Source organism: Pteropus medius, unplaced genomic scaffold (genome assembly GCF_902729225.1).
Source record: "Pteropus medius unplaced genomic scaffold, Ma_sr-lr_union100, whole genome shotgun sequence".
NCBI lineage: Eukaryota > Metazoa > Chordata > Mammalia > Chiroptera > Pteropodidae > Pteropus > Pteropus medius.
In genome coordinates, this window is record NW_024352790.1 from 829299 (window position 1) to 853100 (window position 23802).

At 38.1% G+C, this 23802-nt stretch overlaps 2 protein-coding genes across 4 annotated transcripts in view; one reads left to right on the forward strand and one right to left on the reverse strand.

The window, feature by feature from the left end:
- The window catches only part of SAMD3 (sterile alpha motif domain containing 3), a 169023-nt gene that overhangs the window by 105608 nt on the left and 39613 nt on the right, over positions 1 to 23802 (reverse strand). The window lies entirely within an intron of this gene.
- The window catches only part of TMEM200A (transmembrane protein 200A), a 61177-nt gene continuing 58442 nt past the window's right edge, over positions 21068 to 23802 (forward strand). For 2 of the 3 annotated variants that reach the window (XM_039849911.1, XM_039849912.1), the window contains exon 1: positions 21788 to 22120. The gene's annotated coding sequence lies outside the window, so the exon portion shown is untranslated. Of the gene's footprint in view, positions 21247 to 21787; positions 22121 to 23802 lie in introns of those variants that run through there. The other variant, XM_039849913.1, reaches the window with a different exon arrangement.

Below are 23802 nucleotides of genomic sequence, written 5' to 3' on the forward strand. Positions count from 1 at the left end.
GAGTTATTACAGGGCTTATATGAGTTAATACAAGGAGTGCTTAAATTAGTGGTGCACATGGTAAACATCACTTAATAATTTGCTCCCCAACCAGAATGTAAGGGAAAAGGTAACAAACTGTGTGTTCTGGTTTTCTTGTATTGGTGCCTTTTAAGTCCGGGATATGCAGCATATACCAAGAAATATTTAAATCAACATATGAATAAATGAATGGCTAAAATACGATGTGCACATGAGATGTGCAAAGGACAACTTAAATACAATCTGACATTTAACATTTGGAATATATTTATGAACACGTTCTTGCATTATTGAAAAATATAACACTTTAAGTATAAATAATCTTTTTAAATGTTTCTTTACATTTTAGATTGATCAAATGTTCTTAAACATTAAGATAATATTTAAGAAGGATAAGTCAAATCTCAAAATATATTTAGAATAATAGCATTTTTTAGTTAGGAGTTATCTTTGAGATAATTAGGTTAACTCTCTTCAGATTTGAAACCATGCCTTTAAATTCAGAGCTTTTTGTTTTGTTTTTTTTTAAATAAACATATTTGTTACCCCAACTTGGTAGAAGCAAAATTATAGTGTAATAAGTATGTTTAGTGTAGTTGATTTTCCTGTTAAAAATGTATGTGAGGAATACTCCTGATGTTCTATAGTTTTGTATACTTGTATTAATTTATGCAATATTGAAGCATAATTATTTTTGGAATTGAATTCTTTACCATCAAAATATAAAATTTTATTCTTCGATCTGTACTTTGCTTTTTCAAATTATGAAGCACTTTCAGAATTATTCGTACCAATTTACTGTGTGCTTTCCTCCCCTTTGAAACAATTTCTCTTTTCTTGAAGAAACTAGATTATAACTCTACTTATCAGGAAAATTAGGCTCAGAGGAAGACAAATGACCTTTTAAATATATCAAGTAAATCCCTAAATTCAGAAGATCTGAGCAATATCCTTGAAAATAGCTGGAACTAAAATAACAGAAATTACATATTGGAGAAAATTTCTTGGAACAGAAAAATGTTAATTCATGCACATAAATTGCCCAAATGTAATCACCTAATCTGGTCTGGGTGCAGCCTACACATAAGAGTTAGTTTTTTCCTGTGTCACACTGGAATGCTACCATGCAAGCTTGCCAAGGAGTCAGGTTTTTAATTTTAAATGATAATTTTGCCATTTTTAAGTAAAGTATCTTTTTATTGCCGCCAATATCAGTATAACCTTAAATGAAATACTGCAGGTGCAATTCAGCCCTGGAGAATTCTATCTATTCACAAATAAGAGCTGTATCTAGCAGGTTTTAGTTTAGCAGATGTCTCATTGTTATACATTTAGGGTTTATGTATTTTTTTGCACTTTTGGCACAGCTCAGTACTGAGATTATTTTTTAAATGTAATGATTTAAAAGCCTCAAATTCAATGTGTCCATCACTAAACTCGTCATTGTCCTTCTCCTTTCTCAGCTTTACTGATCTCAGGAAATGGATTACATCTATCCAGTTTCCCGTAAGAAATCCAGAAGTCAGCCTACATTGCTTTCCCTTGCTCATTTATATTTATCAGATACCTAATTATGGAGTTTGTCTCCTGTGTGTCTCCCCATGGCAGCTGCCGTAGGGGGAGGGCTTTGTCTACAAACTCAGAGTCCTCACAGTCCCTGATGCTCAATAAATATTTAAGCAATATATGATTTATGAATATTTATCTAATCTATGCCCTCCTCTCCACTCCTGCCATCTCGACCTTAGTTTTGGCATTCACCATAATCTCACCTGGACCATTGTAATAGTTTCTAATTTGTACTCACTGACTCTATTCATAACTCACCATAACTACCTTAAATCTAGACTCATCATTCCTTATTCCTGATCTTATATTTTATGCATAAACAGTATTGAGCTGGTTATATCTCCTGGCATATGTATTTATTTCTTGCTTCTATGACTTTATACATGATGTTTCTCTAGAAATGCCTAGTCATTTTTCTTTATTTGCAAACTCCTGCTCATCCTCATTGCTCAGTCCATGTGATACATTTTTTAGTAATTCTTTTCTGAAGTTCTAAGTTGTATTAAATGCTCCCTTTCTTTTATCACATTGTACCTTGTCCATTTTCCTAACTGAATATGTGTGTCATATTCTATTTTGCTGTTTATCAGTCTGATTTTCCTTATATATTACTTTTGGGTAGGAATTCTTTCTTAGGCTTTATAATAACTTCAATGGTCCATAAGAGGCAGTTCATAAATATTTGTTCATTTGAAATGTGGATACTTGTATTTTTCTTTTTGTGGACTAAACAAACAAATTTAATATTATCACTAATTGTAAATGTGTCTAACATGTCTAGAGCCAGAGTACAGTTATACACATTGTGCACTGAACAACTCAGGGGGTAGGTACTAGTATCACAGATTCTAAGGTGAACATCCAGTCTACCACTTGAGTTGTGAACTGTACAAATACTCAACTACATGCAGCCGCCCTGATGGATAAAGAGGAGACACTGCAGCAACTATATTAAATGTGAGACAGTTATATTTTAAATTAAAATTTAATTTGGGATTTTCAAAATCAGATATATATATTTATTAAACAAATAATTTGGGGATCATTGATCTGATACCGTCTCTTTTCACAGGAAAACATTTGTTTTGGCATGATATATTTCTTCAGAGTGTGCACCTTATAAATTGTGAAAAGCTTTACTTGCCTTTCCTGGACCAAATCCTCATGTCCTTGATTGGATTTGCAACTCCTGGACCATGAAGCTTGTATAGATGGACAGATATAAGTCAATGGATTTCACTATGAAAAATAAGCATTGACTTGTAAAATAGCAATTTCCATCAAACAAATTAGTAAAAATTAGAACATTATTTTTTTTAATCAGAAGATAAAGAAGTTGATTCTAAAGAAAGTTGCCAGATGAAGAGGATAGGACTAACTATAGGAGCCTGGGACCTGTCAGCTTGAAACTCACATGAACCAGTAGGGAATATGGCATATATCTGATTCCTTAAGTGCCATGTTACAATATTCTGATATTAAAATTCTCGTAGTGATACATTCCCATTATTTAAATACATAGTTACATTTTAATACAATATATATTTAATACAATATATTTAATATAATATATACAGTATATTTTTAATACAATATACAATTAAGATAATACCTCCAGCATTTGGAGCTTTATCATGAAGCACAGAGTAAATAATGCCTTGAAAGAGTAAAGAATACTTGGTGATATTTTTAAGGATATTGATTGCCTTCTCTGCGCCAGGTACAAGCACTTAAGATGATGATGATGAAAGTGAAGAGGAGACTGGTTGGCTTGAGCTGCCATTCATACTCCTTTATTTAGTTTCTCTGATGACTGAGGTGTTTGTGAGCTCCCTGGGCCTGGCTCAAGGGGCAACTTGTGGGTTTAGAATAGATACCTGTTATGGACTGAATGTTTGTATCCTCCCCAAATTCATATGTTGAAGCCCTGCCCCCAATGTAATGGTATTTTAAGATGGGGCCTTAATGAGGTAATTGGGGGTTAGATAAGGTCGTGAGGGTGGGACCTTCATGATGAGATTAGGCCCCTTTTAAGTAGAGATACCAAAGAGCTCACTAGCTCTCTCAGAGGGCAAACTAAGAAGCGTGCACAAGAGCACACTGCAAAATGGTGGCCCCTTACAAGCCTGGAGAGGAGGCTTCAAAATGAAACCTAGCTTGCTGGATTTCACAGTATTCAAAACTGTGAGAAATAAATTTTTATTGTTTAAAAAAAGAAAAAAGAAAGAAAGCTGCCAGTAAACAGATATTACCATCTTCCAAACTCTAGAATTAGACTTGGTAATTGACTTTATCATTAAATTTCAATTTTTTCACTTTAAAAAAGACATTAATTTTCTCTAGGAAACTGGAAATTTTAACTCTCAGAGTTTAGGACTAAAAACCATGAAATTCCATATTTAGTAACTAGTGAATTATAATTTAATAGACAGTAAACCAGACAATTCTTTCCAGAAAATGAAGATAATAAAAATAGCCTTTATATTTGTGCATCAAACAATTTCAAATAAAAACTGGGTAAACAGTCACCTTGGCATAAAGCTTAGTGTAGAATTATTAAATCTATTCCTGGTATTTATATTCTGTATGGAATGGATATTAATATTAATATTTGTGATAATCACATATTGAGGCTTATAATCATGTACTATACTAAATATTAAGTACTTTTAACATTTCATCATTTCGATATTTGAAAATAATTTATAAGGTAAAAGTAATTACAATGCCCATATTATGACTGAGGAAACACATATGTGGAGAGACAAATTAAGAAAATAAGAAGTGATTAAAAAGTTAATCAAAAGGTAAATATTTTCAAATCAACAGTGAACACTAATTTTACTACCATCATTGCCTAATCCTAGAAATGAGTTTAAAAATGGACCAGCCCAGGAGACTGTAACTCTCCACATAGGGTTTATTCAACCCCTGTCTGTTCCTGCCTAACTTCCACCCACTTTTTGAGTTTTCCACAGAAACTCAAAGTTACCTGCTGCTCTATGTTGCAGATCTGGTGCGAGTCCTGGAAGCAAACCCATAGTCTGATTAACTTGCTACCTTTTGCGTGATTGCCACTGGTAGGCCCTATGATGTTTTGGGGCTCGTGCCCTAATTCTGATTCAAATTACAGGACCTGCTGAGCCTGGAGCTATGTGCCCTGGGGTTTGACTGCTGGTTGCAGCTACACAACTGCCCAGACCCTGCCAATGTTCCCTTTCTAGTGGGCTGAACTCTGTCTTCTATCTAAAGGCACTGGCTGGGGTTCTATTTCAACCCCAAATTATCCCTTTTCCCACTTCTCTTAGAATTAAGGTGCTATCATCTAAGTGTCATTGATGCTCAGGAAATATTGATCCCATACTCCATCCTGAAGAGTAGATCCTCCACACGTTCACATTAACTCGGAAGAGAACTTGAGTTTGCCAGGTCATCTTAGACTTTAAAGTTTTACTACTGGGCAACTACACACAGGATCAACCCCAAAGTGAGTTTGGTTCTCTTAGCTTCTATGCTGCATACCTCCAAATCACCTCTCTCAGCCCGCCATGCTGCTGCTAGGATCACAGAATGCCTCGAGGCCAAATCTGTTTAGCCAATTACAATCTCTGAACTTTGAAAATATATGCCATTCATTCTAGTCATCCAAATATTGGTCCAGTTTCCTCAAATTCTCTATTGAAAGCATGTATCTACTGTCCGCTTTAAGGAATAATCAAGATAAAATATGTAAAATCACTTGGGATCCCAAATACGTAGATATAATGTAGAGGAATCTAAGTAGAGAGAAAATATGTACAAAGTTTAAGAGTATAAAGAAAAGCTAGCAGATTTGCTGAGACGAAATTGAGAGTGTCAGAGGGAAATCAAAATATAAGGGTTGGTTTGAGGTGGGCACAAAGCAAGAGAGCATCTATAACATTTACATTACATGTGTTGGTTACTTAGTCCACTCCTGCTTTTTTTTTCAGTTAGGTAGATCATGTTTTTACTAATTATCTTCAGTACGGTTGCTGCCATCATTATCTCTGCTTTGTTTGTAGTAGTTAAATATGGAGATTAGCCCCATCAACAAATCTTCAAAAAAAATATCTGGTACAGTTTAGCTCTGCTGATATACTTGCCTCTATTACTAAACTACATTAATTTTGGGGACCGGTGACATCTGTCTGACATCTTTACCATCCACTTTCAGATAAAGAACACTAATTAGAATCACCGGACTGCTTCATTCTACTATCCTCTCCAAAGGTAGTATATGGAAGCTAACCAGTCCTGTAATTCTGATAAGTGTGGGAATGATGAATGGTTGGAGGATAATTTATCTTGTGTATGATGGAGTAAGGACAGTTATCTGAAAGTTACAAGAGCTCAGAGGCTGGAAAGATAGTATCTAAGCATAAGGTAGATACAAGAAGGAGACTTTTAGGATATGGGAGCAGAATATAAGAATGCAAGGACATGTTGGGTATTGGAATGGGAGACCTAGGATGCAGTTAAAATGACTACATTTTGTGTTAAAAACTTTTCACTTAATTTATGAGTATATGTTGCTCCCAAAGTTTTAATATACATAAATAATTAAAAATCACCAATATCAGGACCTCAATCAATATAAAACAGTGAGATTCAGTCATGTATCTATGTTTTTGAGAATGGTTTAGAGCTTAGAAGAAGGAAAAGGGGGAAATTCTATTATTTGGATAAAGTACTCAACTGCATCTGATGAGGTCTAAATGTTTGTGTCCCCTCAAAATTCATATGTTGAAATTCTAATGACCTATGTGATGGTATTAGGAGGTGGAACCTTTGGGAGGTGCTTAAATCATAAAGACAGAGCCCTCATTAATGTAATTAGGTCTGTTAATAAAAGAGACTTCAGAGAGATCCTTTGTCCCTTCTATCATGTGAGGAAGTGAAAAGATGCTAGCAAAGAACCAGAGAGACAATCCTCACTCAACCACGCCCGTGTCATGATCTTGGACTTCCAGCCCCCAGAACCATGAGCAATAAATTCCTTTTGTTTACAAGCTTCCTGGCCTGTGGTATTTTGTTTAGCAGCCCAAGTGGACTAACACAGCATCCATGACCACTGAGTTGGAGGGACAGGTAAATATTTTATTGAGCAAGTGCAGTTAAGAGGGAAAATTATGTAATAGATAATCCTGAGCTAGAAGAACTAAAAGCCAAAAATTGGTAGTGATAAGTGAAAAGATAAAGGAAGGAAATTTAGGGGTACCAAACTTCATTGGTTGAACGGGTAGATTTAAGATATCTTAGGATTTCCTCTTGATGAACTGGATGAGTGTTGGCTGTAAGACTTGATCAGGCTTTCAAGAATTGGGAAAAGAAGCTACTCTAAGATAGCACAATCCAACATCATAACCCCTACCACTTATATAGCCTCCAGATTACTGGGTACCAGAATTACCCTCTGCACTCTTTTTCTCTGTTAAGACTCTGAAAATAAAATTATTTACTGACACTGATACTTAAGCAATTAATTCAAGATGGATTAGTTTAGCTATCTTCAGAAGTCATTTTAGATGATAAGATATTTTTTAGAATATATGCTAGAGTAAAAGAGAATAGGAACTAAATTAACTATAACTGAATATGAAAAAAATTTGTAACTCAATCAAGATTAACATATTAAATCAATGAACAGAAAAAAACAGGGTTTTCATGGAGACTACAAATAAAAACATCACCAGCTATTTCTGTTAAAATCAGAACCACAAGACTGCTCTTTACGACCATCATTAATGTTCAGCATTGTTTCGGATTTTCTGTCTAGTGCGATAATACAAAAAAAGGCAAATAAGGCATACAAGAATTATGAAAAAGAAGATAATGTTGACATTGCATCCAGAAAATAAGACTGTTGATTAGAAAATTTAAGAGAATTTACTTTAAAAAATGTTTAGACTTGATGAGAAAATTCATAATAGTGACGATACAAAATAATTATACAAAATTCATTAACTTTAACTATGTACAATTCTAACCAGCTAAAATCATGAAATAAGTAGAAATAATTTAAGCAGAAATGCAAAGTCTTGCAGCCAGATAGTTTTGGAATATTTACTATTCCTTTCTAAGAAGTCTTTACTGCGTTCCTGCTACTGATTGGGCATATTCTATGCCCTGGGAATAGAGTGGGGAGCAAGTCAAACAAGCCTTCTGATATCACAGAGTTTAGATTTTTGACAGGTGGTAATTGTTGTATGTATATAAAATGTGTATGTGTGTGTATATGCTTACAACTTTACATGGTGCGGCAAAGTATGTCCTTTATTAGGAAGTGACATTTGAGACGAGGCTTGGACATCAAGGCGAAGTAGCCCTGAAATGATTAGGGCCAATTATGTCAGGTGGAGAAAACAGCAAAAGCAAAGACCTACAGGTAGGAAAAGCTTAGCATGTTCAACAAATGCAAAACAGAACAAAACAGGGAGAGGGTGGTTGGAGAGGAAGTCGCAGAAATGGTCAGGAGCAGATCAGAGGGCCTTACTGGTGATGGAAATGATGTGATCTGATCTATATTCAAAAGGTTCTCTATCTTATATGGAGGGTGGTTTGTGGGCATGTAAAGTGGAAGCAAGAGACCAGTTGGTGGTTACTACAGGGCCACACTGAAATATGATGATGACTGGGTTAAGATGGTAGTGGTAGAAATGGAGTAGAGTTGATAGGCCTCAGGTATTTTTTAGGAGGTAAAATTGAAAGAACTTGAGAATTTGGACATGGAAGGAGAAGAAGAGAGGCATGAAGTATGGTTTTTAGGCTTTTGCTTTGAGTGACTAGGTTGTAAAAGGTGATGCTACTTACTGAGAAGAAAAAAACTAGATAAGGAACAGTTTTAGGGGAAAGCAAGAGTTATGTTTTACATGCATTAAGTTTGAGAGTATAATGCATATTCAAATGGAGATGTTCAGGAAACATCTGTATTTACGAGTGTAGAGCAAAAGTGAGAGGTCAACGTAAAGTTACACATTTGGGAGTCAACAGCAACAGATACTATTATATCTATGAGATGAGAGGTCATCATTTAGAGAAGGATAACAGAGTAAAAATGGGGCCCAGGAACATTCCCCAGACAGTACATCATTTAGAATTGGCCAGAGAGACTGTCAGGAAAGGGGATTAAAGAAGACACCAGTTGAGGTGGTTGGTAAAGCAAGTTAACATGAATGGTTTCCATGGAGATATAAAGCCCAGTGGGCCAAGGAGAAACTAGGAGATAAGAAAATGTAGGCTGTGAGGATGAACAGGTTACTAGAAAGAAGTTTTGCTGGGAAGGGGAAAGAGAATTTGAGGGGGACATGAGGTCATGAGAGGATGTTTGTGGTCGTTTGAGTTGGGGAGAGATATTAGAGCATCCTTATAGGTTGATATGGGGGAAATGTTTGGTGTGCTTGAGGGGACAAGATCCAGACACACGGAGGGACTGCTTTTCCATTGTAACATAAGAAAGGGAGGAAATAAAGGTCAGATGCAAGTAGCTTGATAGATTTAGTGATTAGAACATAATCATTGTGCTATTCCCTCAATGAAGTCTGAGAGGGCCACAGTTGTGTGTGTGTGTTAAGAGAGTGGCAGGTTTGAGGAGTGAAGAGAGGCTGTGAAACTGCCTTCTATAGAGCAGGAAAGAAAACCTACTGGGGACATGTAGTAGGATCATGACCTGGGTCTTGCTAGAGGTTTTCAGCCTTAAAAATATTTTAATGTGTATTTGCTATGCATGTGTAAGTTTTGAAGTATACATGATAAAGGAAAGTCTTATGCTCCCACCACTCACTTAAGATCTATATTTTAGAACTTGACCTCAACCACTCACATGCTTCTCTCTGATCCTATTTCTCTGCCTTCTCTCTAGAATTAGCCAAGATTCTGAAATGGGTGTCGTAACCTAAGTATTAACTAGTGGTCCAATGCATCTTAACCCCTTCCTGCTGTTTCATGGCTGACTACCTGCAATTATATTGTTAAATAAACTTGGATCAATTTGCAATTCTAATGGAAGCTGAGTAGCATTTTATATAGAGTTTGGGTGGCTCATATTTAGTTCCTTTAAAATTACACCATGAAAAGGGGGCCTTATGGAAGATTATAAACAAAATGAAGATAGGTTTGAATAAAACTTCCATATGCACTTGGCTGATGTTTGAGTCACATTCAATATTGTAGAGCAGGTGTGATTCAGTTTTAAACTCTGGTGGCAGGAAATATCATGTTTATTTATTATTTTAAATCAAACATAAAATCTGCTCTAAGCTCCTATACTGAGAGGCAGGTGAGAGATTCAGTCTTAGTCATTAAGCCTGTGTAAGAACCAAGGAAGTGTACGTGGGACTGACTAACGGAGGGAAGATTGTTTCATCTCTAGTTCATCAGAGTCATCTACTCTCATGCTTTTAAGCCCATGTACTCTCTGCTTTCTTACCACTTGGCAGCTGGAAAACCTATGCTTGAAACTCAGCCTCGATGGGACAAGAGGAAAGCTAGACCCCTCTGTGGAGCTGCCACTTCCCTGGGACTCTGTACTGGAGTCATGCTCATGTTTCTTCATGCAGAATGCTATCCTCTTTCTTCTTTATTGAAATCTTTCTACTCCCTCTATTGACCTCAAAGGTACTGCTTTCTCTTTCCTCTCCCTCTGGAGCACTTATTATAATAACATCAAAGAGTTTAGGCTTTTACAAAAGCTGGGAATATTCTCTGATTTCAAGTGGCTTCTGCTTTCCATCCTGCCACAAATATCCACCGAGTCGAAGGAGCACAGCCCTGCCCACTGCTTGAAGTTGGCAATGGGAAGAGGGGAGAGGAGGGAAATACAGTAATCCTGTGATATTTCTACATTATGCATTATGCATGGGCATGTTATTAAATAAAATGTTTTAAAAAGAGAGAAAAAAAGAAGGACTGTGGCCTACATAGCACTGGGTTATGATCTGGAGTGATTCTCTACTAAGAAAATGTGGATGCCCCATCTAGTTCACCCAATTCTTTTTATGAATAAGATAACTGATTTCCAGAGGCAACATTGTGTAGTAAACAGCAAAGGCTTTGCAATTAGTAGAACTAAGTTGCAGCATTATGCACAATAGCCAAGATACAGAAACAACCTAGGATCCTGTCAATGGATGAATGGATAAACAAGATGTAGCATATATATACAATAGACTCTTACTCAGCCATGAGAAAAAAAAGGAAATCCTGTCATTAGCTACAACACGGATGGACTTTGAGGACATTATGCTAAGTGAAATAAGTCAAACAGAAAAAGACAAATACTGCCTGATATTACTTACGTGTGGAATCTAAAACAAGCCAAACTCATAAAAAAAATTAAAAAAAAGAGTAAAATGGTGGTTATCAGGGACTAGGGGGGTGAGGAGATAGGAGAGATGTTGTTTAAGGGTATAAATATGCAACTAGTAGACAAATAAGTTCTGGAAATCTAATTCACAGTATCCTGAATATAGACAACACCTTTTGTTATAATCATCAAACTTGCTAAGAGACTCAATCTTAATTATTCCCATCACAAAAAAGAAAGGATAATTATATCAAGTGATAGAGGTGCTAACTCTTCCAGTGTCAATCATATCACAATATATAAATGTATCAAATCAACATGCTAGATACCTTAAATTTAACATTGTTAAGGTTAACAGTATATACCAAATATATTTCAATTAAAAAAATGAAATTAGCTTACAATTTTGTTCCATGTTCTTGGGCAAGTTATACAGCCTCTCTGAGATTCAACTTCTTCATTTGTAAAATGGGGATCATTCTAATTTACAGGGTCATTTGGGAGATTAAAGAGCTTACATGCAGATATAATATTTTACCCAGAGACTGGTACATAGAAGACATTCGACAATGCTAGTTTTTCCTCCCTTGCTCAAAGCCATATATGCAATGTGTAGCAGATTCAGAATGAATACCCAGGTTTCCCTACTCTCCATTTCTTTCGTATTGTACCATCAGTGTGGTCATCTGAGAAAGGCAGTAAAATATGAACAACCAGGCCATATTAACAGCAGACAAATCTGTTACCAGCAGACAGGTGGGATGCATGCTCAGTGCGAAAAGGACAACATGCCATTTATCAACCCACTCTTTTCTTATAAAAGATTTATAATATTTGCAAAAGCACTTGTCAACATTAATAGCCTTTGTCTCTGAGCTATAGTAGATGGGCCAAGGCCTGATAGTAGTAAATGTTCAGGCCCCCAGCTGCTATTTTTCTCAAGTTGGCTTTCTTGTTCCCAAATATGAGCCAAGTGGTCAGCAGGCAGTCAATTAGCAGCATTTGTCATGCTCCAGGGTGAATGAAAACGAGGCCAAGGTTGTAAGTTCTCTCTCCTCATGCGTAGGTTCATTCCACAAAGGGAAAACAATGTGCCAAGACTGAAGAGCCCAGCCCCAATTCTGACCACGCAAGTCTCCGATGTGCAAGACGTGTCACCAGGACTAACATATCAAAGAATGTGACAGCTTAGCCCAAGCCAATCACCACGGAGACAACTCCATTAGTGAATCTTTCTGACAGAGGACCACCCATATCTTGCTAAGTCAAGAACAGTGTACTCATTCTTACTGCATGTTACAGACTGAAGCAAATCAGACACACATTCATTAATTCATTTATTTGCTCAACCAACATTATCAAACCTGGGGTTTTATAAACCAACATTATCAAACACATACCCTGTGTCAGTAGATTTCTGTGCTTCACTACTAAAATGAAAGCTAATGTCAACATAATGTGTTAAGCAGTTTATATAAATTATCTCTTTAAATATTAGAGAACACCTATGAGATAACTTCCAAAACCCCTGCTTTGCAGATGAGGAAAATGAGATTCAGAATGCTAGGGTCACACAGAATTTGAATCCTGATTTCTCTGTGTTTAATCACTGGATAATGCTACCTTCAAGGGCTCCCCTAGTGCATGGGACTATCTCTGGGAAATTTCCATTCCAAAACAGGAAGGAGGTGCACTAATTACTGTTGTAGAGGATATACTGGGCGAGTAATGTTTTTGAAAACTGATTTCATATTTGTGGATTTTCCATAAGTAAAGTGAGCATCTCGTAGTGATTTCTATTCAGAAATATTCAAGAAAAATTCATCACATTTTTTTTATATGCTGCGAAGTAATAGTCTTTGGGAGCACCTATGATAATATAGTCATTTCTTACAAGAAAATCTAATGATCAATCTTGCTACAGTAGATAGTGTTTTCCAAGTGGTCTAAAATGCAAATGTATTGACTGCTAAGCTGGAAAACTTATTATCTAAAATTTTGGTCATTGTAAATTTAGTGTAGCACCTAAAAATTCAGCTATTCACATTTATAGTGGAGGAGCATCTGCCACTGTTCTTCACATTGTTGTTCCCAAGTGCCTGACAGAAAGCTCTTTGATGGTTCTTTGGGTCTCTATGCCAGGAGGGAAAGGTAATTGAGAGGGAGGTAGCAATTCCTTGTACTGATGTCAGAATCTGGATATATAATGCACTCTTTTCCAAATCTCCATCCCTCCATGCAAGATGTGGAATTTGCACCTTGCTAGACAATCCTGTGATGAACTTTGCACAGGACTGATTTCTAGCCACCTCACATGTGAGAAAAAGTTTATACTCATGAAAATTTTATTAAAAAGTCTTATTTTTTTTCACAGGAGTTGCTTATAAAACTCAGAAAAAAATTGTTTGGAATCATAATGAGTGTTTTTTGGCTATGATGTGTGAGCTAAGCAGCAGCTTTGGAAAATTAATACGAAAACATAAAAATATAATTGCTAAGCAACCTGTGCATTAAGCATCATTTTCAATTAATTTAAGTTAAGAATTGAGCTATTAATTTTAATATCTTACTAAATCATATTTAGAATTAGTTAAAGTTAATTGCTTTAAAACTCACTTTAGAGACTCTGTAAACCATAGCCTGTTTTTTTTTTTTAATGATTTTTGTCCCTTTAAAAATACAAAACTCCATTTCATCTGGACAGAATTCCATAATACTACAAATGTACACATCTTTTTCTTTAATGATAGCTTAAAATGGGAGACTATTGTTAAAAGAAACAAAAAAGATTTAACCTAATTAATTATTTAACCCAATACTTAATTATATAGTAAGTTTCATATGTAACTCATTATTTTAATTGATTGTAACTGTTCTTGGCCTACAGAAGGAAGCTAAATAGCTTTCCTGAAAAGTAGCAGTAACAAATGTCATTAAAAGTTTGTAAAATTATCTTTTTTTTTTTTTTGTATAAAAGAAGAAAATATTACGTGCTTAAGTAAGCAACAAAGCTGGTGAACCTAGAAAATTCAGACCACATTGAGGGGCCTTGATTCAAAACTACGTGGAAAAAAACTTAACTTGTCTAGAATGAAGTCAAGTTAAGTAATTTTAGATAACTTATGTAAGAAGATTTAAATTTCTAGAAGTGACAATGAAATTTTATTCCTTCTAGTATTATTTTTATTGATTTTTGTGTACTTTTTTGTGTAATTTTATGTTAACTCGGGTATAAAAGGCAATTTAAGGGATGCATTATCAATAGCTCTCAGAATCTTTTTCAAATACTCTTTTTAACTTAGAAAAGATTTAATTTCACGGAAAGCTCAGACTTTTTCCCTGCTGCCCCCAAATCTCCACAGCTTAGAATCTTAAATAAACTATGTATTTTCATAACCAGGAGAATGAAAAGGATGTTTTCTAGTCATAAAGGACTTTGTCAGAAACTTCTGGCCATCACAAAAATAACATACCTATGTACAGGTAAAAAAATGACTAAATAATAAGAGGCATGTGTCTGTGGTATTGTAGCAAAACTAAATGTATTCTATAGCCCCGGTTCTCTGGTATTGTTCTGATTCAAACATTACCCACATGTTTCTCTCTCCAGGGTCAGTGGATGAATGCTGAGTCACTATACGGAGCACTCTGTCCCTAGGGCAAAGGACAGTGGCACAGTTAAGAGCTGAGCAGGTTAGAGGCTGGCAGTACTGAAGGAAATGGCAGAAAAGAAAGTTCAGGTCTGAAAAGAAGAGACTGTCAAAGAGATATGGACACTTCTTCTACCAAGTTAGGTCCCCTGAGGGAGGGGTCTACTGGAATTTTCGAGGCACCAAGCAACTCTCAGGGAGGAAAATATTTCTGGGGTTTGATTTTCATTTTTTATTTTTCTTATATAGAGTAACAAACGTTTATTGTAGAAAATTTGGCAATATGTAAAGAAGAAAATCCACACTAACCGACCTTATCAGTAAGAACAATTACTGATTTTGTGACTTTTCCTCTCAGTGATTTTCTTACATGTATATCTCTATTTCTATGTTCGCACACTGACAAAATTCTGGAATCTAACTGGTAATCCAATTTTATTCTCTAATATTATGCTTAAACATTTTTCCAGAGATGCTCACTTTTGACTTTCCCTGGCCCTAATGGTCAATGCCTTCCTACAGAACACCACCCTCCCCCCTACCATATATATATACACACACACACACCTGCCTACACACACACACACACACATATCTCTAAAAAGAAAGAAAAAGAAGGAAAAAGAAGGAAGGAAGAAAGAAAAGAAGGAAGGAAATAAAGAAAAGCAAGGGAAAGGAAAGAAGGAAAAGGAAGGAAGGAAGAAAAAAAACAGACAGACAAAAGAAAGAAGGAAGGAAGGAAGGAAAGAGGGAAGGAGGAAGGAGGGAGGGGTGGAGGGAGGGAATGAAAGAAAGAAATAAAGAAAAGAAAGAGAGAAAAGAGAGAGAGAGGTTAGAAAAAGGAGCCTACGGAAGAAAAAGACAAATTTCAGAAAGCCACTATCTCTTGTCTTCAGTCACACAGAAATGAGTAGCCGCTTTGCTCTCAGACAGCTGTGGAAAGAACTCGGCTTCTGCTTGGGGAGGGCACTCCTCATCTAAAGATGTGCTTTGGATCAAACAGGAAGAACTGTGTTAAGTCTGAATAGACCTGTGTTTGTGCTAGTGAAGAATAATTGTCTGAGCCATTGCAAGCCTTCGGCAAAATTCTGAATGTGACTGGTATGGGGGAGGTCAGGACAGGGAGAGCATTCAAGTCTCCAGGAACCCCCTCAGAGTCAGCGGCATTCGGAATGCTTTGGAGTCCTGTGTACCTGGCACAGGGCAGGCCCTTGGCGCATATTAATTGAACGGATACACACAAAAACTGAGCTTCTAAGTCCCTCCTCACAGAAGGGAGAATTTGTCAGCTGTTCCCAAGTGATAAAAAAGAAGTTGGGCTACTTGACTTCACATATGAAGACAGGAAGCTCAAGAAAAAGACAAGGAACAGACCCTTAGTTACTAGAAAATTCTCAGTATCTGTCTTGGGTCATGGGTTGTGCCCTCTTGCCAAGTTGAATGTTAGAACATCAAGTAAGGCAGTTCTGTTGGGGCCTGAGAGGTTATAGATAGGTCTTGAAAGCTCAAAAACACAAAGGGTTTTTATAACAAGCTGAATATTTTGGAATCCTGCAGTGTGCACGTGTCTCCAAAGGGGATGCAACCCACACTGGTGTAACCTCTGTTTCTAAACTTGGATGGTGTGTACAACTCTTCAGGTTCTAATGTCAGACCTTATGTAATAACTTCTACTTTGACATGTGTGGTAACTGGTCTCAAGCATTAGTGATCTAGAAGCTGATTGGATGACCTGGTTCAGTCTCTTTTAGAAAGTGGTTCCAGCCCAGATAAATATTCCAGGTTTCATATTCACTATACCACATGTACATAAACTCCTTCTTTTTCATAGAGTCCCAGCATGTTACAACCATTACATCTTTCCCTCCAAAAGAGAACTTACACAGAGTGATGCCAGATCTTCATACATAACTTAGATCCCAAGTGTCCTTAGATGTGGAAGTCTAATATATGTCCAGAGATATGCTAAAATCTTTCACACAATCACCTGGGGGCTTCAAAGCAGCTAATATGAGTTATGTTTTATGAGTATTGAAGAAGTGCTAAATTAGAAATAGGAAGACCTGGATTCTAGTCATGGCTCTACCACTCTCTGGTTATAAGATCCTGAGACAAGTACTTAATTTGTGTTTATAAACTAAAAAATGAGGGAGCTAAAAGAAATGGTATCTAAGATGTTTTAACAATTATTTCCCAGGAAATTTAAAAACTAAATGTTGTGCCTAAAAGAAAATTTGACCTGCTCAAGTTCATTATAGCTCATTATTTAAAGAAACAGATGTTTCCAGTGGTGTAATGAGCAATGAGCCTAGTGTCAAAATTCATTAAATGACTATTGTAACAGAACAGATTATCAGATTTGACATTTCTTTTGAAAAATGAATGTCCACATTTTCTCATGTTCTAAAATAAGTGTCTGAAAGGGAATTCCCAGCCCTCCTAAATAGCACAATTTAAACTGCATTATATTTTACCAACATTGTAGTTTAATTAGGGTCTATACATGTGTAAATAATTACTATTTACAAAGTCAGCTGTATATGTGTACACATTTGCAGTAGAATTAAGTTATCCAGATATTTATAAACATTTTCCAATTCAAAATACCAAATCATCTTATCCTAATTTAATAAAAACATATCTAATATAATCATTGAGAAAGACCTTATCTTTCTTTACTCCAGATTATAATTATGGGGGTGGAGGAATACAAACTGAAAGATTTGGGGGATTTTAAGTTTTTATTTTATTAACTAATTTAATGCAGTAGAGTGGAAATTGGAGATTAATTGCTTTCCCATGTCTGACAGTGCTATACTGAGAGGACACTCCTTTTTGGTAGAGGATGCAGCACTCATGCAGTGGTTGATTTATTGAACACCTGCTACACATCAGGCTAAGTGCTTTACAAATACTATTATATTATTATTGAATCCTCAAAAAGCATTATAAGAACATGTAATAATATTGACATTTTACGGAGGACAATAAAGCTTAGAATGGTCAGTACGAGTTGAGATTTTAGCCTAGTTGTTTGATTCAAAGCATATGCTCTCTATGTAACACCACGCTGCCATCAACAAATTAAATGTAGCTCAAAAGGCAGCAGTGGGACTATGCCTCTGGAGGAGACCGATATGAGAGGTGATATAAGCAGAGCGTCAGGAAGGTCACCAGGCTACATGAACTATGTCTCAGTGCAGCATTCCTCAAATTTTAATAGGCAGGTAAATCATTTGAGGATGTTCATTGCACTGTAATACAGTATGTTTGATTGGGGCCTGATATCCTGCTATTCTAACAACTCTCCAGTGATGGCAACATTGACAATTCTGCGACCACACTTCTAATAAAGTGCTTATTACCAATGACTAATTCAGTACCATGGACAGTAGAACAGGTGTGCTAGACTACCATCTTTGCTGTTTCATCCAAATCTGTTAATATCTGCTGTGGGTAGATTCTGATAACAAAATGCACAAAAATTTTTGAAATTCATTCTTGGATTTCTAGCAGCTATGTGGTGATCCTTTCCTTCATTTAGGTACAAATCTGTCCAGACAAGAGAAATGAGGTTTTAGAGAGGGCAGAGGGTACCACTTTCGCATTGTTAAAAGATATGCTGTCAGTGCTCCACAGGTGAAAAAAATTTACTCAGGTTTATTAACAAATAATAAAGTTAATACAGAATTCATAAAATATTTAATATTATCAATCTCAATATTATATTTCAGAGAAGTAGCCCTCTAACTTGTACATTTGATGAACAGAAATTAGCAACATCTTTTTGCTGCTAAATCTACAAAACTATTAATCAATTGTGCATTATGATAGAGAAAAAATGTAAAAACACATTTGTCAAAGTGCTAGTCAAAATAAGAGTGAAATAAAAATGACTTTAAAATTCATTTTTAAATGTATTTCTGCTACTTTTTTCCCTCCTGTATTCCTCCCACCAAATTCCATATTTTAAAGATAAAATCGAACATAGCATTTTCTTTGATTGGCATTGTTTTTATTTACCCCCTACTTTGAAACAGCAACTATGGCTGCCAGCAGAGATATCTCAGGGACTTTAAGACTATCAGTCTGTTTCACAGCTGGAGCAAAGTAATTCAGATACGAATCTGGCAAACAATTCCATTTATTTTCTACTGAAGGTATTTTTATTTTCTGATTGAGGATCCTCTTCTCAGGTTTGGAAATACTATGGGCTACATTTATGGCAAAAGAAAATGGGTATAATTTCACATAAACTTTCTAATAGGCCTTCTCTTAGTTTTGTCACATGATCTACTTAAGAATACTTACTATTTCATTCCAATGTATGTTTTTAAAATTAAGTCATTAAAAATGCGTTGCCATTCATTGGGTTTACATTTATAGCATACCAAGACTGAAAATGTTAATCTTTATATTTCAACATTTTTCTCAAGTTAACTCTCAATTCCAGAGGAAAAGTTTTCTTTTTTATTATATTAATAGGATTAAAACAAATTTGGTTGTGTGTGTGTGTGTGTGCGTGTGTGTGTGTTTAACTATGTGTTGAGGATCTATGTCAGATAAAGAGTTTATATGTATCATTTCATTCAATTTGTATAAAAACACTTAGAAATAGATCCTCTGTTCCTACTTAAGGGATGGGAGAAACAAGTTTCAAAATTCCTCTGTTAGGAGGTAGTTGAACTTGAATTACAGGGAGGAGTGCTCTTTCCTTGATGTACTCTTACAAGATGGGCTTGTTCTAGTGTAAATTTACACATCTCAGAAAGACACAGCAAAACATGTGTGAAGTGCAGTGCAGTTTGATGGTGAGAGGTCCCATTTACTACTTCAAAAGCAGATATGGAGCTAAATTCAAAATTTTATTGCCATGGTATACTCACTGGACCTTTTTACAAATGCAAAGGTACTGGCCATTAGCAGAGATTGGATTATTTACCTGAGCTTACCTTGAGCACTCAATGCCAGAGGAGAATTTAATAGCTAATGTCTTGGAAGTTGCTTAGTCTACTGAATTGCACATAATCCTTTATTTATAGGACATGTTACCTAGTCTTTTCTGAAAGTAACAGTAATTATTTTTAAAAGAAATATAAATAATACACTTTTAGTGGTCTTATGTAGCTCATCTTTCTGCTTTTTTGGTTAAATCACTGAACTCTAAATTCAGAAATGAGAAATTACCAATATTGGTAGCCATAAGAATGTGCTAATTTCTTATATCATCAGTCCCTTTTTGAGGAAGACTCAGTCATTCAATGCCTAAAACGGTTAGGTGACCATTTTGAATATTTCACTGCTTGTCTTCGATGGGATGTCATGTTTAATGATCTCTAAGGACAGACACTATGAGTCTGTTCCTCATTTCCTGGGAAGTTAGTGATCTTAACCAGGAAATAGTGATCTTACATTATAAAATGTAGAAGTTACAACTAGAAAGAAGGCCCGGTGGAATCACACTCCTTTGATGGGGTGCCTAGACAAATGTATAAAAAAAACCTAAGAGAAATGAGCAGCTGGCTGTGGGCTAAAAAGTACTGGATGCAGGTGAGGTAAAAATAAAACAACGGATGGTTTATAGGAGCGACTCATTTCTCCACCTTCCTCCCAATACCTTTAGTTTTTTTTTAACGTTTTGATTGTGAAATTTTTACTGTAAGTGACAAATATACATATTTTTCTAGTCAAGAAACGAAGATTGCACCACAAGCAAACTATTTCCACAGTCTCTTATCTGATTTCCAAGATTCTGTTTAATGTGGAAAGTTCTGCATGCAATTCTCTCTCTTCCTCCCTTTCTCTCTCTTCTGATACATTTTCTACCTCTAGAAACCAACTCTTGAAAATGAGATCAGTAGATCACTCATTGAAATATACAAATACAATGCACCAGAATGCAGAATGCCATACTTGCCTTCTAGTTGATCACTTAAAATACATTCAGGAGACATACAGGCAGGTACACCCCACCCCGAGCGCTAGGAGCTAACGTTCTCTACACATGCCAGTGCCGTGGTTGGAATGGCCAGCATTCCAGTTTCACATGAAACTTTATTTGCTGAATTGACCAGCACATATACAACCACCACTTTTGTCTCTGTCCACTTGCAGGTAACTATCATATTGATTTACTCTATGAATAAGACACAGTCCCCATTCACTGTTTAGGATCAAAGGGGAGTAACCTATATCCCTCGTTAGCTCGGACGTTTGGAGTTGAACCTCAGCACTGCTCATCAAAGCCTTCAGCGATTCAGTTCATTCTCGTCGCTCCTGCCCATGACTCTCGCCCCCATGCCGCTCTCCCGGTGCCCCTTTCCGGGCCAGACGGGTGGATTATCCGTCTGGCGCTGCAGAGCGGTGTAGCTAGGGCAGGCGTTCGCAGTGTTGGCTCGGGGACAGCTTGGCTCCGCTAACGCAGCGCTCGCGCAGCCCGCCAGGGGGACCCCGACCCACCCTGGCGGCGTCTGATAAGAAAGAGTCCGAGGGGCGTGGAGCTCAGACTCTTGCTCCAGGAAAACCGGAATCGGCGGGGCCTTCCCTACTGCTCCGGGGGACTGGCGGGGCTTTATCCCTGGGTCTGGAATGCGGGGTTCCACCGCAGAAAGGGCGCGCCCTGCGGTGGGTGTGTTTGTTTCCACCCTCTGGCCTTCCTGCGAGTAGAAGAGCTCCTGAAAGCGGGTATTTTGTTCTTAAAGATAGGTTTTGTAGGCGGTGATCCTGGCTCTAGAAGTTCAACTTTGCGGCCGGCGCGGGGGTCGCGGGGATCGGGGTTCCTGGAGGGGGAGGAGCAGATCTTGTCTGCATCCTCGAGGAGGAGGAGGCGGGCCGCGAGCGTGGGGGCGGCCGGGCCAAGGGAGTTCCCGCGGGTCGTGGGCAGCAGCGAGATTAGCTCACGCCGGGGTGGCGGTCGTGCGGTGACGCTCCTGGAAGCCCGCCCCGCCTCCGCACCCCGCACCCCAGCCAGCCTCTTCGGCGCTTAGGGCGTGAGATTTCGTTGGGCTCTATCTGGAGCGGAGCAGAAAACTTTTCCCTTTCCAATACCCCGATCTCTTTTGTTTTTCTTGGCGGCGTTGGCGACCACCGAGCTGCGAGTCTCTGTCCCTGGCCTGGCGCGCCGCGTCCGGTGACCTCCGAGGGCAGGAGCGCGCGGACTCCGTGCGCCTTATGGCGGCGGCCGGCGGCCCCTCGACCCACGGCTGGCACAGGCAGAGGCGCGCCCTTTTCCCAGAGGCCGCCTCTTCCCCGGTGCTGGAGTAGGGACGCCCCCGCACCCCTCCACGGTCCCGCACCCCTCCACGGTCCCGCACCACTCGCTGCCCGCCCCCTCGCCTGACTCATCCGCCCGCGGTAGCCGCGCCCTGTCCGCTGCCCGAGCGCTGCTGGGATGGGGAGGGAGACAGCGGCTGCCGGCGGCTGCCGAGATTCCTGCTGACGCCCCCGACCCCGCCACCACCTCCTGCGCTTGTCTCCCGAGGCGCCAGACGCCCCAACAGCTCCCAGAGTGAGAGCCCGGAGAGGCGACCGGACCTCCGAGGCCCCGCGCTCAGGACAGGTGAGGGGGAAGAAAGGGTGCTATCGGGGTGAAGAAGTGGGTAGGCAACGGATGCACCCGAAACAGAGTGCTTCTTCACCGCTCCCACCCCATTCTCCTGCTTCAGCCTCCAGAGTTAAGGTAGACACTGTCTCCTGAAGTTTGGGAAATAAACCGAGTCCGCCATCAGTTTCGGACTCCCCAGTCCCTGGAGCGCGAGAGGAGCGGTGCGGTGCAGCCTCGGAGAACCCGGAGCCTTGGAGCGCCTGGCTGGGTTTCTCCGAGCAGAGCAGCACCCTCCTTTGTTTCCGTTCCAAAGAGTCAGCATTCTCTGTAAAGACGTCCACAGCGTTGATTTATAGTAGTTCTTGGCAGGAACAAAGTGTGGTCAAGGTTTCCTAAAGTCACATCTGTATGTTGTAGTATCTCCATTGGCAAAATGGAGAGGCAAAGCAATTATTTGCCAAATTCAGCACTATTCTGCCTACATAGCCTGTCCTAAAGAGAAAGGGCTGAAGGTTTGCAAGATTTGCTTTATTAATCATTCTTATGCTATAATTAATGTCCAAGTCAGCATTTTGCATTGTGTGGCTGCAAGCTCTCTGTGTGTATTTCCTGCCCTTAGATTGGGATTGAGCGTGTGTGTGTGTGTGTGTGTGTGTGTGTGTGCGCGCGCGCGCTCAATATTTGTAATAAAAACAATTTATTGTTCAGTACCAGGCATTGGTACTGCCAGAAAGTCATATGTTTCACATCTATGTAATTTATTAATTGTAGTCAACCCCAGTATACCTTAGTCTGTTGTATTTCAGAAGTAAATGTTGAACGAAAGTGTCTCTTACCTTGTTTTTTATTATGAAGATCTTCAGAAGTAGTTGTGAGCAACTGTATATACAGAAAACATCTTAAGAGTCAACAACTATTCTTATTTGTCAGTAAGAATATTAAACTCTTTAGGATTTACAGTCAAACCAAGTTTTGAGATACACTTCTGTAGTACTTTATGTGTAGATCTTACTGGCTCCTGTAAAAGCTATTCACTTTGGTGGTTTGTCATGTCTTTCTTTACGAAATACTTATACAATCACCTTCAGTTTGTTATTTGGCTACTGATACTAGAATATATTGCCATTTTGTGAGATGTAGGCTAAATTTTGAAACTTCTTAAACCTTTGTTTTTCTACTACTCCTTCTCCTTACAGAAGCATATGCTTATAGTTTCATGCTTTTCAAACAACTTTAGTGAGGACTAGAAACCCTTCAAAACACAAAATAATGTTTCCATTAATTGGAAACTATAGTTAAATGCTTCAGTGATTTAATGTTAGGAGTTTTTTTTACTCTTTAATGTATGTGGTGAGGTATTAGGAATAATTTTCTCTAAGGAAGTCCTGCTTGAGAGCCCATAACTGTGAGATGGATTTAGCTACAATTTGTAACCCTGGTTATATTTAGCTTTGTATCCTAGGCTGGGGAAGCCTTCAGTGAAAGAGAGTTGCTGTGTGGGAAGTCTCTGTGTACAATTTCCAAGCATTTGGCACAAGAAGGTTTTACCTGTTGCTTCTGAGTTGGATGCAGGTAAATGCATGTAGTATGCCGGAGGCATCTGTAATCAGAAGGGGTTCTGCGGGAAAGGTCATTATAAAGAAGGGTGGCTGCGTTAGTTATTTTAACTCGTAGAAATTTTCAGTGAAGCTTTGGAA